This window comes from Myodes glareolus, chromosome 1 (assembly GCF_982192425.1).
Source record: "Myodes glareolus chromosome 1, mMyoGla1.1, whole genome shotgun sequence".
In the NCBI taxonomy this organism is placed as follows: domain Eukaryota; kingdom Metazoa; phylum Chordata; class Mammalia; order Rodentia; family Cricetidae; genus Myodes; species Myodes glareolus.
Genome location: NC_142026.1, coordinates 139692401 through 139710774, shown reverse-complemented (window position 1 = coordinate 139710774; position 18374 = coordinate 139692401).

Below are 18374 nucleotides of genomic sequence, written 5' to 3'. Positions count from 1 at the left end.
TAGGCCAAAGCAAACGTTTTCTCATTGAAGATTGACTTATTTACCTGGGTTTTTTTTGTTATAGTTAACAAATTCATTTTGCATCTAATTTCTAAGTTAACTTTAAAAACGATGTTGAAGAAAGCAAAGCAAAACAAATCGGAAGGAAAGTCATTTTAAAAGTGTTCTAGTTTCATGTTGCTGCTGGAGCTAGCACCGTGACCGAAAAAGCAAGTTAGGGGAGGGCAGGGCGTGTCTGGCTTGAGCTTCCAGGTCACACTCCCTCACTGAAGAATCCAGAGAACTCAAGCAGAAACTTGAATGAGAAACCGTGCAGGAGCACTGCCTGCTGGTGCACACACAGGTTCGTGCTCAGCAGCGTTCTTATACAGCGCAGGACCATCTGCCTAGGGACGGTGCTGCCCACAGTGGGCACATCAATTGACATCCATTACATTTCCCTGTAGACACACCCACAGGCCACTCTGATCCCACAATCCCTCTACTGGGAGTCCCTCCTCATGCTGACAAGGAAAGCAAACTAAGGGCATAAAGCCATCCCCAAAATCAGGTTTGCCCCAGGTGCTGGAACTATATGACAGACTTTAAAATAACAATAATGTATATTATTATATGTGATAGTCATATTAATGTGTATAACATATTTATTCTATGTCAAAATACCTGAGGAAAATGTACCATACATGAACAGATGGGAAATTCAGGCTGAGGTAGAGACATCATATCACAAATAGACATGTGTTTTAAAATATGGTGCTAGAGAAAAAAAATTGATTTCTTTTTAGATGATAAACATGATTTATGAGAGAGGATATAAAGTTAATTGCCTTTCTAATTCCATCGTGGAGTTTTGGTGTTGGTGATGAATATGTACATGAAATATATTCAATACTGAAAGTGTAAAATTTAATATTTCTGTTCTGAATATCAATTCTAACTGTATAGAAGTTCATTGAGACGTGTAGACTTTGAGTCTGGTTAACTTTGGTTTGTAGTGTTTTTATTTGCAATGATTGTTTCATAATAAAGTTCATAAAAAATGAAAAATAGATACAAAGAATTCCTTGGCACACTCACAAGGAAGGTCACACTTTCCCTGAATATGAACTTGAAGGCTGGCCAACGGAAGCCATATACTGTGACACGCGAAGTGAATGAGAGTGAAGGAACCTTCCTTCCCCAGTAGAGGATCCAAGGGCCGTGGCAAGGATCAAATCTACCCACAGTTAGAGCCCCAGAGGAGGAAAAAGAACAGGGCAGAAGAAATGTTGAGAGAGACTAAGACAGTTACAGTGGAATTCAAGACACAAAGCTCAGCAAAATGTGTACAAACCCAAGAAAACCGTCACACCAGAAAAGCTGATGTAGACACAATTAGACCAAACCTTAAATCAAAGATGAGAGAAACTACAGGAAGCACCAGAGATGGAAAAACAAACACACACCCAGGAAGACAAGTATCTCAGTGGGCTTCTCATCAAATATTCTTCAGCAGACTTCGACAAAGCTAGAGGGACGACTCAGTAGCTAAGAGTCTTTGTGCTCTTGAAAGGGACTTGAGTTCCATTCCCAGCACTTACAGGGACACTCACAGCAGCTATAACTTCAGCTCCTGGGGGCCCAAGCTCCTCTTCTGGACTCTAAGGACACCTGAACTATGGACACACAACCACATATAGGAGTGCTCGTGCGCGCACGCGCGCACACACACACACACACACACACACACACACACACACCTTTCAAATAATAAATTATAGAAAGAAAAAAATGAACTATTCATTCAGAGTTGTGTATCTACTCCAAGTATACTTAAAACATGGAAGCAAAACAACACAGCTTTCAGATCACCTTTTCAGACACACAAAAAACAGAACAAAATATGGCGCTGACTCGCAGCTGGCAGACTTGCTGCAAACTGTGAAGTTCATCTCTTCAGACTTGAGGAAAATCACACCTGATGAAGATATAGATGGACAAGAATATGGAAAGTTTTGGGAATAGTAAAAACAGAATGCATACCCAATTTTTTTAATGCTTTAAAAATAATTGCTTGAAGCTAAAATTTTAATGAAGTGTGTAGTTTACCAAAGTAAACACATAAAGAGAATTGCACAGAAGTTGTGAGGAGGGAGTCCCAAAAAAAGCCCTGGGAGGAAGGAGCTGGAAGTGCCAGTGAGAACTGCAAGGGTGTGGTCTATGCTTTTAGGCACAGAGTGGTTGTTTTGGAGAAACTGGTGAGCTTCCGGCATCTGGAATATATCATACAGTAATTGTATAAGTAGGCCAATGATCAAACTGAAGCTCACCCCCCTCTCTGTAGCTTTGGAACCTATCCTGGAATTTGCTCTGTAGACCAAACTGGCCTCGAATTCACAGAGATCTGCCTGCCTCTGTCTCCCGAGTGCTGGGATTAAAGGCATGCACCACCGCTGCCCGGCAAGACTTACATTTTAAGGAGGAAAGAAAACACGTAAATCTAGCTAACACCATAATCATGCAGTAGAACGTGTTTAAATATTGAACATCCTGAACTTTCTGGGTTCCACTCCTACTCGTGGAAGGTCTAAGATGTGGGTTTCCAGGTGAGGCCCCAGGGTTGAAGCAGCAGCCACTGTGGAGGGCTTTGCTAACAGGAGGAGATTGACCTCAACTTCAATGACTACCAGAGAATAAAAGGGGGGGAGACTCGTGGTCCCACAGCGGCTTAGGGCTTCAAACAGTGCAGCCTTGGCTGAAGCCTAGGAAACAAATCACTTCCTGTTAAGAAGCTGTTTTGTTGGGGCGGCCCTCAGGAAGAAGCAAGGATTTCTGGGAACTCTAGTGTCCTGGGCCCATGCCAGCCTTTGGAGTGGTCTGAGTAAGTGAGGTAGGAAGTCTAGGGTCCTCTGAGGACAGAATGGGAACTGTAGGGTCCCCGTGGGTGCAATGGGTGTATATGGACTTCTGTGGAGAGAATGGAGTGAGCTGGAGAGTCCCTGTGGGTTACAGGGAGAAAGCCTCATTGGTCAGTGTAAGACCCACCACCCTCTTTACAGCCCCAGATCAGCGTCTTCTGAGGAACCCAGGCTGGACTTTCGCCCACAAGTCGTGCATTCTCTATTTTGGCATACGAGTAGAAAGTGGCCCTCAGCTGCAGCAGTGGTGATGGGGGGGCAGTCTTGCACCAGACAAGACTCCCGTGTTAATCTTGGTCACTGAATACACAAGAGGTTGAAAGTGGGGGAGTGTGGCATCTCTGTGTGGAGGCCATAGTGGGTCTTGCATCCTTGGAGGAACTCCAATAAAGGCAATGGATGGATTCATATCCTTTTCCCTCACCGGACAACCGATAAAGGATTTTCTTGTCTCACTTAGGATGTAACTCTGCTGTGTAACCAAACCAGAACTCAGGTCTGCCGTCTCAGCCACTTTGCCTCTTAGAACTCTTTTGGGTCAGGTATGATTCATGGAGACATACCTACAGACTTTATGCCTGAATTCACTTTTTTTTTTCTTTTGCCATCAAGTTTCTGAAGAGATGGTTCCCAGAAAATGCCATCAAGTTGCCAATCAGTACAGTCTGGAATGGCCAGAATTGTTTAGTGGGATCATTTAGCAATCAATATTCTGGCAGGTGAGATCCATAAAAAACTCAGGTCTGTGGTGTCAATACTTAGACGTGAGCTTCCCTGCTTCTCCTCTGCTTCTTTATATCTGGTATGTGTCTAATTTACACTTCTGAATTACATCGCAGCAGAGAAAACGGAAGCTCAAAGGAGTTGATCCATTATAGCGGTAAGATTTCCATAGTCTTCCATTATAGCGATAAGATTCCCATAGTATACGCCCTCAACCTTAGTGCTCTCTGGCATTTCATTGCAGTCAATACCCCATGCATATCGGGTCCCTCACCCAAACAAAACCCAGCTGCTGAATCTCATCTTTTAGGGCTCCATTTTGCATCTGCCCCTGCATCTTAGGGTTGTGTCCAGGATGGTTCATCTTGACTGGATTTGGAATCGCCTAGGACACACAACTGCTGTGTGTCAGGGTGTTTCCGGAGAGATTTAACTGAGGAGAGAAGACTGTTAACGCTGAATGGCAGTGACTCCATCAGACTGGGGCCTGAGGCCAAATAAAAAGAGAAAAATGAGTGTTCCCTTCACCCCACATCCTCTCCAGCATAAGTTGTCATCAGTAGTTTTGATTTGGCCATTCTTGCAGGTTTAAGATGGAATCATTTTTCTCTGATGACTAAGGATGTTGAGCATTTCCTTAAATGCTTTAGCCATTTTAGATTCCTCTGTTGAGAGTTCTCTGCTTAGGTCTGTACTCCATTTTTTATTGGATCATTTGTTCTTTTGATGACCAATTTCTTGAGTTTTTCGTATATTTTGGAGATCAGCTCTCTGTCTGATGTGAGGTTGGTGAAGATCTTTTCCCATTCTGTAGGCTGCCATTTTATTGCTGGTGGGAGGCTCAATCATACCACAAAGACATGTGCTCAACTATGTTCATAACAGCATTATTTGTCATAGCCAGAACCTGGAAACAACCTAAATGTTCCTCGACCAAAGATGGATAAGGAAAATGTGGTACATTTACACAATGGAGTACTACACAGTGGAAAAAATAATGACATCTTGAAATGTGTGGGCAAATGGATGGATCTAGAAAACATCATATTGAGTGAGGTAACCCAGACCCAGAAAGACAAATATCATATGTACTCACTCATAAGTGGATTTTAGGCATAAAGCAAATAAAAACAGCCTACAAATTCACAATCCCAGATAACCTAGACAACAAAGAGGACCCTCAGAGAGACATGAATGGATCTAATCTACACGGGAAGTAGAAAAAGACAAATTCTCCTGAGTAAACTTGGAGCATGGGAATCATGGGAGAGGGGGAAAAGGGAGGGGAGAGGAAGGGAGGGGAACTGAGAAAATATATAGACCAATAAAAACAATTTTAAAAGAAGAGAGAAATGAGATAGAAAAGCAAATAACAGATCTCGCCATTCTGCTTCTGGACTTGAGATGAACAAGGTCCCACTGCCACAGCTGTGGCCACTCCTGTCCTTACACCTTCCCTTCTACAATGACCTGCACCTTCCATCCATCACTCCAAATAAGCCCTTTCCTTTCAAATTGCTTCCTATCAGAAATTAGAAAAGTAACTAATTTGGTACCTCATAATAGCGTAGTAAGGAAGGGATGTCCACTTTAAAACAAAATTGTAAAGTGATACAGTCCAGGACATGACTCAGTAATATTCTCAGCTATATCTAAGAGCTGGATGGCCTTGTGGGTTTTGCCATGCCTAGAAGCTGTGTTTAGCAAGATGTTTGCTCTGTCTCCAGGGTCCTTAGCATGGTGGCAAAGGAGCTGGATCTCCAGCAAGGAGAAGTTGGAAAGGGAGTTGCCTCCATTCAGAAATGCCACCGCTTCTGCGTAAAGACCATCTACGACTTTTCTTTTTCAAGTCAAAACCTCTTCCCTTTTGAGGATGACAAATCACAAAGTTGGCTTGCCCCAGATTGACGCTGCCTTGCCTATCTCCTCATCGACTCAAGGTTGACACAAGATCGGGTCTCCAGATTGTTGCAGAAATGAGATAAGCGATATGAAAACCCACACTGGCTTTTCACGTCAGCTACTGCTGCGCTTACTCTTTCAGTCCCAGAGGATCTGTCAGTGCCTGTTACTTGCATAGTCCTGCCCCAAACAAGAACGAGACCGCAGGGAACAAAACAGGCCCTGGTTCTTTTTGGCTGGACCTCACCGAATCAGACAGATATCAGGTGGGAAGGAAAGCTACAGAGGAATTTCTGGGAACAAAAGCTCTTACTCTTAGGAGCAGGGCAGTCAGAAACAGCCAAGGGAAGGGAGGAGCCAGTTGCCTGTCTAGGGGTACTAAGCACATCCAAGGGAACAGCTTAGTTGCTATGGCAACTGGTATAAACAGTAGGGAGGGAAGAAACCTCAGGGAAGTAGAGTTTTGAGCCTGGTGGCTCCCGATGAGCCCTGTGAATCCTAGTGACCATGCAGGTTTCCATTCTGAGGCATCTGGGTGGCCCCAAGGAGTCTAGAACAGAACCTCGATATGATCCAAATATCACTAGAATTGTCTGCCTTCTCTGAGGAGTATAGACTGGCTATGGAGACAGGGGTTGGAGCAGGGTGTGCACTTGGCAGAGGACCATATCCAGATGGTTGGTATACAAGGAACAGAGAAGGTGCTGGGTTTGGGTAGGGTGGAAGCTCGGAGGACTCGTTCTATTGTAAGTGATGTAAAGAGAAGACTTCAAGGGTGACTCCGAAGTATCTGTCTAGACAGTCAGGAGTCACCTACTGCTGAGCCAGGTACCCCTCGCCTTTTAGGAACTCACCTGGGGAGGGAGCGGCGAGTTTGGTTTTAGGCATTGGGGATTCTTTTGAGTGCTCAGGGAGGCCGTAGGTATACAGAGTACCAGAGAGGATCTAGACTGTACATGAAGCTGGGGATGCCATTAGATGGTGGCATCTCCCCATAATACATAGCCACCTGAACCCTCAGCAGTAACTTTTGGGATGGATAGTGAGCTACGGATTTAGGTTGAGGCCATCTAAGATGCATGGCGGCCCTTTTGAAACACAGCAGCAGTAGAGGTTGGCCATGATGTTTCCTTAGGTACTGCAAACAGAGTTGGCATCCTTGTCTTCTGATTTCCAACTTCTGCCCTCCTTAGCTGTGAGAGCTTCCTCCTGTGTGAACCCTAGTGTGGGCAACTCTTTGTGGGACTCTGACAGGTTCTCGGGCTTTTCTGACAAAGCACTGCCAGCCTGGGCCCTGAGTGATGGTATATAGGGCTGGACAGTAAGAAAACCATCTTGTGAGCCACTTCACCAGACTCTTCTCTCCCGTGAGAGGACAGGGTGCAGACTCCCAGATGCTCTGACACCTCTGCAGCTTCCTGATAGAGGCCTCATAGTAGATCTACAGAACGAGCTCTCATCCCTCCCCAGCCTCAGGACCAAGCTCAGCCTGGTCTTCACTGGCAAGGCCTGGGAAGAGGAGTCTTAGAGTCTAACATCAGATTTCCTGATACAGTTTACACACGGCTAAATGCGTTCACATCAGAGCTGTCTCAGTCAGCTTTAACAAGTCTATGCCAAGAGAGCCAAAACAATTTCAAGTCAGAGAGTATCTACATCCTAGTCCCAACCCCCACCTACCATCCTCACAGACCCTGACCCTCCTGTCCCTGTGTCCTACATCTCACAGACCCTGACCCTCCTGTCCCTGTGTCCTACCTCTCACAGACCCTGACCCTCCTGTCTCTGTGTCCTACATCTCACAGGCCCTGACCCTCCTGTCCCTGTGTCCTACCTCTCACAGGCCCTGACCCTCCTGTCCCCATGTCCTACATCTCACAGACCCTGACCCTCCTGTCCCTGTGTCCTACATCTCACAGGCCCTGACCCTCCTGTCCCTGTGTCCTACATCTCACAGACCCTGACCCTCCTGTCCCTGTGTCCTACATCTCACAGGCCCTGACCCTCCTGTCCCTGTGTCCTACATCTCACAGGCCCTGACCCTCCTGTCCCTGTGTCCTACATCTCACAGGCCCTGACCCTCCTGTTCCTGTGTCCTACATCTCACAGACCCTGACCCTCCTGTCCCTGTGTCCTACATCTCACAGGCCCTGACCCTCCTGTCCCCGTGTCCTACATCTCACAGACCCTGCACCCTCCTGTCTCCCTCCCATTCTGAATCACAGCTGATCTATTTGCAGTCACTGATTTTCCATGCGGTATTCCAAAGAGCACATTCTCTGCACATTGATTCTTCCACACGTGGGTCTGCAGTTTCTATGCTGTGACCTTGTCTCCAGCCAGCACACGACGAGTCCCATCACAGTGATGTTGTGCTGAGTGCCCGAGATTGTCCTTAATGGGGTCCTTACCCTACGAAAATAGGTAGGTGATGTTGCTCAATGTTTTTTCCTCCTGAAGAACCAGTGGGCTTTACATGTTGTCGCCTTGGTGTATCTTCTCATTCAGAGTGGTTTCCTTGTCATTCCTCTGCCCAAGCTGGCAAACCATCGCTGTTCCTGCCCTGCCCCCACCCACTCTTCCACACTCCTCCAGATCCCTGGGACTGTGACCCAGGAGCCTGTCCTGCCAACAGGGCATAGATATGGAGACATGGAGACACCGGTCCATCCCCCTGGATTGACTGTGTGGACAGGAGGTAGGGATGGATGTCACTGCTTCTGCATCACAGAGAACAGGTACTGGAGAGGGATCACTAGTGGTACCCAGAGGGGCTTTCCACAGGTGTCTTCTTCTACAGCTCTTCCAAGCTGTACCCGGTAGGCATGCGTGTTCACCGTTAGACTGCTCCCAAGGGGCGCCGGCTGGTGACAGGAGTCCCCTGACCAGTCTCTGCAGGGCACCTGATGCTCACCTAACTTCCACAAGGTCCCTGGGTCCTCAAAGACAGGCAAAGTCAGTTCCTAGGGGTGGGGTGGGGGCTGACAGCCACTGTTTGCTCTAAGCCTTCTGCTAATTAGTCAGGTGCCACTCAGCATCCGAGGATGGCTTCTGTGTTGCGGTGCCCTCCCGTGTGCTATCAGTCCATCACGCCAAGTCCGGGGAATTCTGGGAAACTGGTGGGCGCCTTGGCGTGTGAGAGAGCAGGTGTAATTCAGTGGTGTCCTCTCCACACAAACCCAACATCCTGTGGGCTGACTTTGCAATCCTGGTTCTTGCGATGGTTTGTTTCACGGTAAAGGAAATCCTTCGTGGCACGTGCACACCTGCACCACATGTACACTTCGCACGGGCACACTTAGCAACACACGCGACAGTGGATCTGTGGGAAGCGAGGGCACTCTGCAGTCTCTCGGGGCTTGTGGTCAGACAGCATGAAGTGGCACCCCCTCAGCCCATTTCAGTTCCAACCTGTGCCAGTGTCTCATGTGATCTTGGGCGATTTAGACACTGTGTGCCTTTCCACACTGCAACACAACAGGACAATCTGCTAAGCACCTAGAAGCTTGAGGTTGGTGTTTGGCTACGCCGCCGTAGCTCTAACTCGATGTGTGTGTGGTCCTGGGAATGGAGCTGAAGGCCTTGCACACGCTAGTGAAGCACTTCACAATCCCCTCCAGTCAGAGACAGAGCGATCACTGGGAGGTGGAAGAGAACCTGGGACCCTTGTCCGTGTGTCCTGCTTAAGCACTGTGCCAGCACAGTGCCAGCTGGATCTGAGACACTGGTGACCAGGTCCATTTGTAGGACCCCTCTCCTTGTGTAAAGCCAAACCTGCTTTAAAAAAACAAAACAACAACAAGCAAAACAAAAATGAAAAAAAAAAAAACTACCCTTCTGTTGTGCTTGCCTCGTGCCCAGCTTGGTTCCTGGCATGCAACCCTTAGGCACACTAGGGGAAGTGAGAACAGGCTGTTTTCTCCACCACAACAGCTCTACACAACCTCACACAGTAACCACTATGCCCCCACCTTTCTAGCTTGGAGACTGAGCGTGCTCATTTCAGACCAAGCCCCAAACATTCAGACCAATCTCTGAGGCAACACACATCCGTGCTAGTCCATGGGCTGGATCTGGCAGAAAAGGCCAGTTTATTGTCTCATCAGTAAAGAAATTTAAAGAAAACTTAAAGCACACACCTTTAATCCCAGCACTTGGGAGGCAGAGGCAGACAGATCTCTGTGAGTTCAAAGCCAGCCTGGTCTACAGAACGAGTTCAAGGACAGGCTCTAAAGCTACACAGAGAAACCCAGTGTCAAAAAATAATAAAAAGAAAAGGATTGGTGGACTCTTGCTCCCCACATCTGGTGTCCTTCCCCAAGGCGGAAGGTACTGGCGGCAGATGAACAGGGTCCAGCATCCCTGTGTTTTGGAAGTGTGGCTTCAGGGCTCCTCCTCTCACAGGCTGTGTGAGTCCAGCTTGACCTGATGTGAGTTCTGATTGAGCTGCAGGGTAAGAGTTAGCTTTAAACTCCCAGCCACCACCAGCATGAGCATGGTGTGAATGAAAGTTTCTAACCTGCATTAGCAAATCCAAACAGCAGACTTTCTAATGAGAGCCACCATCCTGCCCAGGTAGTGTGTGAGAGAGAGTGTGCATGTATGTGCATGTGTACGTGTTTGTATGAAAGTGTATGTGCACACGTGTGCATGCTGTATAAATGTGTGCATGAGTGTGTGTGTGTACATGTATGTGTGTGCATGTATGAGAGTGTGTATTGTGCACTTGTCTGTACATGTGCATGTGTGCACACATGTATGTGTGCGTGTTTGTGTGAGCATGTATGTGCATGTGTATATACACACATGCATGCAAACGTGGAGGCCAAAGGTGGATATCCAGTGTTGTCCTCAGTTGCACCACCTAATTTGTAGACAGCCTCTCACTGAACCTGTAGCTTAGCAGTTGTCTTGACTGGTTGGCCATTACACTTCCAGGATTCGGCTGAGTCTGTGTTCACTCTCCCAATGCTGGGTTTGCAGATGCAAGTCGCTGCACCCAGCTTTTTTTATAAGGGTTTCTGCCCAGTTTTAAATGGGTGTCAGGGACCCAAACTCAGGTACTAGTGCTTACACTGGACGCTCTTTATTGACGACGACATCTCCCTAGCCCTACCCCGAGCTTTAAGATGAACCTGAAGTGGTCCACCTCATCAAGATGAGCCAGGAGCAACAGAGCTCTACGCTGACCCATTCCCTCAGTTGCACCCAGGCTTGGAGGAGCTGCCCAGGCTTGGAGGAGCCGCCCAGGAAGGAAGCAGGTTGCCTGGTGACTCACTAAGGTGAGTCCCTACCTTTTCTAGGAGCCCACAGAGTCTGTAGTGCCTACTGAAACCTTTCCAGGCACTGAGTCAGAGCCGCCCATGCATTTCCTCGTCGTGTTCTGTTTGGAACCTGGGACCTTTGGGTCTAGCTTCAAGTCTTGCCCATCCCCAGTTGTCCTGTGTGTGTAATCTCTGTCATGAAACTCACCCCCGTGAGAAGCGTAGGAGATCCTCAAAGAAACGTGTGGTCTGGAGAACTCCACAGAGCCACCCTGACCCTGAAAAACAGATGTGAAGTCACAGAAGCTTTTTGTTTGTTTTTTGCTTTTTGTTTTTTGTTTTTCAAGACAGGGTTTCTCTGTAGCTTTGGAGCCTGTCCTGGAACTAGCTCTTGTAGACCAGGCTAGCCTCGAACTCATAGAGATCCGCCTGCCTCTGCCTCCCAAGTGCTGGGATTAAAGGCCTGGGTGGCATTCTTCTGGAAGCTTCTTGATTATTCACTTCAAAAAAAAATCTGAGCTGGTATCACAAGTCTATAATCTGAACACTTAGAGGACGTGGCGGGAGGATCAGGAGTTCAAGGTCATCCTCAGATACATACCGAGTTTGAGTCTACCTTGGGCTACATTTTAAAAAAAAAATGAAGCAAGAAAAGAAGTAAAGAAAGAAAAGAAAAAGGAGAAAGGGAAGATTGCAGTGGACAGTTCAGTGCGGCTTGGTACCTCTTTATCGTTCCTATTGTTCTTTACACACAGATCTGCCTTTTCTTTTTCTCAGAGCCTCATCCAGAAGGCTGACTTCTTGATGGCTTGGCTGTCCCTTTGGGAACCTCAACACCTGCTGCCTTGATGGTGACATCGACCTATCCAGGTGTCCCTCCCTCAGGGCCCTGTGATTCCCTGGCGTGCCTTGCCACGGAGAGCGCTCTCTTGGCTAGGGTTTTTACTGGGGAGGAAAGGGTTTATTTAGCTTACACTTCCACACTGCTGATTATCACCACAGGAAGTCAGGACAGGAACTCAAGCAGGGCAGGAACATGGAGACCGGAGCTGATGCAGATGCCAAGGAAGCGTGCTACTTACTCCTCATGGCTTGCTCATCCTGCTTTCTTATAGCACCCAGGACCACCAGTCCAGGATGGCCCCACACAATGGGCTGAGCCTTCTCTCCTGATCACTAATGATGAAATGCCTTACAGCTCATGGAGGCCTTTCCTCAGCTGAGGCTCCGTCCTCTCTGAGGACTCTAGCTTGTGTCAAGTCGACACACAAAACTAGCCAGGGCAGGTGCTTGGTTCCTTTGAACTTGGAGTATTCTGTCCATGGCCTTTGACGTATGTTCCTGCTTCCCCTTAATGCTAAGCTCTCACATGACCCTTGGAAACTTCTTGGTACCCTGCCCCAGCCCCGGCCCCGGGGAACCCTCCGAAGCTGTGAACTCCCTCTTTGTGCCACCTTTCTCTCTATTTTGGCCAGCCAGTCTGAAGTTCCTCGGGCGGGCGGGACTGTGGGCTATCAGTTTCCAGCTCCCAGAACACCCATGCCACCTGACGGGCATTACTTGTATGACACAGGCCAAGGCCTGCTGAAGTTCGACCCTCTAGTTCATAGTCCACTTGTCAGCCTGCTAGCCCCCTCTGACGCAGACATTTCTGCCATGTTTGTGGTTTGCTTCTTCCTTCTATGACCAGACCCTCTACCCTTTCACTGCCTTGCAGGCCCATCCCCTGGCTCGGCTGACCTCTGCCACTTTAAAAGACAGACATAACTATAGCATGACAGCTCAGACTGCCCGGTGCCAGCCTTCTGGCTCCTGGAGTCCCCAGTGCCACCCTCATTGTGATGTTTTGGGATTTTTTTTTAATATTTATTTATTTTATTTATTTATTATGTATACAATATTCCCTCTGCATGTATACCTGGAGGCCAGAAGAGGGCACCATACCTCATTACAGATGGTTGTGAGCCACCATATGGTCGCTGGGAATTGAACTCAGGACCTTTGGAAGAGCAGGCAATGCTCTTAACCGCTGAGCCATCTCTCCAGCCCCTGTTTTGGGATTTTGAAGAACGTATTTTGACATTCTATCTGGCCATATGGCCTGAGGACATTCTGACACAGCAAAGGTCCACAAAAATTTCACCTTTCAAAATATGCTTCTAGGAAGAGAGATGGTTCAGTGGTTAAAAGCATTAACTGCTCTTTCTGGGAGCCCTGGTTCTATTCCTAGCCCCGCACGGTGGCTCACAGCTGTCTGTAATTATACTTTCGGGGGATTAATAACCTTCTTCTGGCTTCCCGGGGCACCAGGCAAGCACACAGTACACAGACATGCATGGAGGTAATAATTTTAAAAATAAAAATAGCGAGGTGATGATGGCACATGCCTTTAATCCCAGCACTCAGAGGCAGGCAGATCTCTGTGAGTTAGATGCCAACCTGGTTTACAGAGAGCTAGTTCCAGGACAGTCAAAGTTATACAAAGAAATTCTGTCTTGAAAAACAAAATAAATAAATAAATAAGATTTAAAATGGAAACCAAATAAATAAAAATAAATAGGCCAGGCGTAGTAGCACATGTCTTTAATTCCATCACTCAGAAGCAGAAGCAAGCAGATCTCTAAGTTTGAGACCCGCCTGGTCTACAGAGTGAGTCCCAGGCCAGCCACAGCTACATAGTGAGACTCTGCCTCAAAAATAAATAAGTAAATAAACAAACCAAAGACTGTGCCCCAAAACAAACCCTCCCTTTCCTGCCCAAAACCCCCTTCCTACTACTACAAAGCTAGTCCAGTTCAGGCAGAAAAAAAAAAAAAGAGGAACAGAGAAGTCAGGGCATTTCCTGAAGTCTCCATGTTTCTTGCTGTGGTGGTATTTGCTGTCCCCAGGGTGAAGCACCTACTTTAACAAGCCATGTCTACAAAGAATGAATAAAAACAAAAGCTTAAAAGCCCCTGTCGGAACAAGCAAGATGGCTCAGCGAGTGGGGCGCTTGCTGTGTGCGAGCTCCAGACTGGAGTTTGGTCCCTAGAATCCAACTGTGGACGAAAGAACAATTTCCAGAGTTGTCCACATCGCTGGGTAGTGGTGGAGCACGTCTTAATCCCAGCACATGGGAGGCAGAGGCAGGCAGACTTCTGGGATTTCGAGGCCAGCCTGGTCTACAGAATGAATTTCAGGATTACCAGGGTTACACAGAGAAACTCTGTCTTGAAAACCAAAATCAAAACAAAACAAGGCTGTTCACATATGTTCAAAGGTAGGCACACTCCCATATACCATGTTTGCCTCTCTCTCTCTCTCTCTCTCTCTCTCTCTCTCTCACACACACACACACACACACACACACACACACACACACACACACACAACTAAATGTTCTGATCACTAAGATTCTCCTTTAGTTTTGCCCAAGACTGACCTTGAGATGACTTTGAGCCATCCTTAGCCTTCTGTACCTGTGTCTGTTTGCACTGGGTGCCCCACAAATGACTTAAAGTGGCTAAGACAGAGTCAATGAGCCCCTCTGAAAGGTGGAGAAGAGAAAGTATCTGATGCAGAACACAGAGCTCCCGTGTGGAAAGCTGGGGAGGGGAGACCCCCTGTGCACAGCCGGCGAGATCAGGAATCTGGGGGTCTCCGTGGCTTTAAGGAGCTGCAAAGAGACACTCCATGGATTAGCTCAGTGCAACTCAGTAGCCAGTCTTGGTTCAGACTTTGGGAGTCTAACTCTGAATGCTTTATTTTAGGTTTATTTAAGCACAATTTGGTGAAAACTGTTCTGTATCTGTGATAATTGACTCAATTCTGTGTGTACAACAAAGCATACATAAATCTCCTTGAAGACAAAGTCAGTTAAATGTAGATCAGACATGACTATGCTAAAACTCTTTGTAAAGTCCATAAAGCTGTGTTCTGTAGATTGACTGAGAATAACAAATTTATGATAAAGATATGATGTTAAAAGCAGTTCCTGGCCACACAGATAGCGCAAAGGTCACCAGATTAGAAAATGCTTCTGCTCCAGCCTTCTGGGTGGAAAGCAAGTATTATATTTCTTCCCTTGAAGAAGCAACACTGCACGGAACATTCCAGGTCTCCCTAGTGCCTGTCTGTGAGCACAAAAACCTCTGTGCCTTCAGCAGGAACTCAAGGACTAGCCAAGTGTGCCTGGCGCTGCACATGGAAGTCTGAGGAGGAAGAGACAGTCTCACCATTTCAACTTTTCTCTGTAAAGTGTTTATTAATACTGTGAAGAAGGGCAGATGCTGAATGTTTATCACATGATCACACTCAACACAAGCCAGGGCGCATCGCCCGCGGGAAGCAATGAGAGCAGCAACTCCCCCTGAAGAAGTGAAGATGCTGTGTGACATCGTCAAGAACTGTTCCTGCTTTACGATCTTCACGGGTATCAAGATCACAAGTCAGAATGAGACAGAAAATCAGAGAGAGACGGAGCCGCCTGCTTCATGTGTGTCTGGCGGGTGCTGTCAGCTGTGAGGTATCCGATGGGACCTGATGGTCACTGGGATCAGGTGGCGCATTGTGGCAGCGCTCTCAGGACCTGCCTTAGCTGGGCAGTGAGCCTGACTCATGACCTTTCTCCGGCCAGAAAGTACCAGTTGCCCAAAGAGAGTTGGTTTTTTATGTTCCACCTACTTGAGGGTTGTAAGACATGGTGGTGAGAAGAAAAATGGGAAATATGTCTGCCAAGGAGCAGGAAGCAGACTTGTGGTAAATCATCATGTAGAAAAAAAGAGAGAACTGTGTCTAGGACTCAACAACCTGAAGGGAGAAGCATTTCCAGGAACCACAGTGTGTATGTTTCTACCTGTTAGAGTCACACGGACCCAAATCTTTCACACGTGGTGACCCTCTCCAGTCTCCACAGTTTGATGTCACCAGTAACGGATTGTTCTTAGCAAAAATTAATCCAGTCCCACAATGTCATTTCTTCAGATTCTAGAAGGAGAAACTGGAACCGCTTTGATCCTTCCATCCCTAGCAAGCAGGAAGAAATTGGACTCCCAAGTGCTGCTCATTCCAGCAAATCAAGGAAAACTTTTTATTGTAAATCCTTCTTGTATGCTGTGGGACAATTCTATATTCTGTCAATTATGTTTTAAATAAACACTGATTGGCCAGTAGCCAGGCAGGAAGTATAGGTGGAACAACCAGACAAGAAGTAGAGGCAGGTCAATGAGGACAGGAGAATTCTGGGAAGAAGGAAACCCATTCCTCCCCAGTCCTGTCCAGACCCCAAAGAAGCAAGATGTGACCTGCCTTGCTGAATAAGGTACCGAGCCACATGGCTAACACAGATAAAAATAATGAACTAATAATGGACTATATAAGTTATAAGAGTTAATAAGAAGCCTGAGCTAATGGGCCAATCAATTTATAACTTTGTAGACTTCTGTGTGATTTCTTTGGGACTTAACGACTGTGGGAACCGGGCAGGACAGAAAACATCAGTCAACAAATGGTGCATGCCCTCATGTTACACTTGCAGGCATTTTAAATGCATGTATTTGAACAATAAAATGGCATGCTGCCCCTGGATGAAAGTGTTCACAGTCTCCCAAGTTTTGTTTAGATGTAAATGTTACCTGGAAGCAGTTCCTGGCAATGTAGAGGAAGAAACTTCTTGGGCAGGGACACAGGGGTGTAGTGATAAAGGAGTACAGGGATACAGGGATGCAGGGGTGCAGGATGGAGGGATGCAGGGTGCAGGGATACAGAGACACAGGATGCAGGGGTGCAGGGATACAGGGATGTAAGGTTCAGGGACACAGAGATGCAGTGATGAAGGAGTACAGGGATACAGAGATGCAGGCACGCAGGGATGCAGGGGTGCAGGGATGCAGGGATGCGGGGATGTGGGGATGCAGGGGTGCAGGGATGCAGGGGTGATGCAGGGGTACAGAGGTGCAGGATTCAGAGATGCAGGGATGTAGGGGTGCAGGGACACAGGGATGCAGTGATGAAGGAGTACAGGGATACAGGGATGCAGGCATACAAGGATGCAGGGATGTGGGGATGCAGGGGTGCATGGATGCAGGGTTGATGCAGGCAGTCATGGGAGGGATTCAGGGAAGTCTAACTCTATTTGGGAGTGCTACCCAGTAGACTCACTGGCTAGTCCAGGAAAGCTCAGCCTTGTTTTAGAACTGCAAAAGGAAAGAGTAGGAATTTATGCCAGTGCCCATTGGGCACCCAGAGGGGATGCTCTGCAGAGTGTGATCTCCAGCACAGCCCATCATAGCACACGGGGACAGGGTCCTGTGCCACAGTCCTAGGAACGGGAGACAGATGGCCGAGGTTGGAAGGCAAACTGCCTGGATGAGCATCTCAATGGCTTGTGGGGAAGGAGAGGACCATCCTCCTACATAGAAACGGTGGAAGCAGCGGTCATCAGGGCGGACCTGAGGGCAGTCTGTGCAGACGGGGATGGCAGCAGGCAGGCCTTGGGAGACTGCGCACAGAGCTACATGTACCAGCAGGAGTGGCACAGGGTTGCTCAAGCCTCCTTTCTCCTTCTCTGCCCTGAGTTATCCCTGCAGCGAAGGACAGCGGCCCCTGTCAGTTCTTCCATCAGGGGCAGTACCTGAGCAGCTAGCATGCGCACATGTAGGCTGCTGGCTCCAAGTCAGGAAGGGAAGGGTGTCACCACGGTTCTGTAGCTGCCGATGAGTTTCTGTTCCTCTGGCCCTCGGTCAGCCTCTTAGGGAGGAGGTAGGCCAGGGGATTTTGCCTGTTGGGAAGCTAAACCTTGATTCATATGCACTATGAGACTGTCTGCACAAATGCTGCCATTGTAATCTTTGTGTCCCCAGACTTGGGTATTGAGTCCTCACCTCCAAGACTTAGGAAGTAATTCACAGGAGGCAATCAGAACAGTGGAACCCCATGAATCAAAGGGGACACAGAGAGCTCCTCCTAACCTCGTGCTGTGGAAGGACACAGCAACATGGCACCATCTTTTTGTTTGTTTTTTAATTTGTATGTAAGTGACGTGAGGGTGTTTTTCCTCCATGTATGTCTATGCACTGTGTGCTTACCTGCTGCCTGTGGAGGCCAGGAGAGAACACCTGTTCCCTTGAAAATGGAGTTACAGATGGCTGTGAGCCACTACATGGGTGCTGGGATTCAAACCCCGGTCCTCTGGAAGAGCAGTCAGTGTTCTTAACCACTGAACTACCTATACAACCTCCACTTCCTCTTTGTTTTTCTTCCTTTAACATTTATTTATTGGGGGGAGGGACACCCATGCCAGGGCATGTTGTGGCAATCAGAAGATTTATAGGAACCATTTCTTTCCTTCTACCATTCGGGCTCTGAGTGTCAAATCAGATTGCCAAGTTTGTCAAGCAACTGCAGACACCAAGTCATGCTGGATCAGGGCCAATACTGATGATTGAACTAAATTCCATCTCTAAAAGGACACTATTTGTCAGGTGTCAGCCCAGCTAATTAGGCTGAAGTTATCTCCCCAGTGCAGTGCTGTGGGGCCTCACCAAGCTTCCACAAATGCTCTCATAGCTGTTTGTGGAGAAGCCAGTCTCTTCCTTCACAGCAAAGAGCC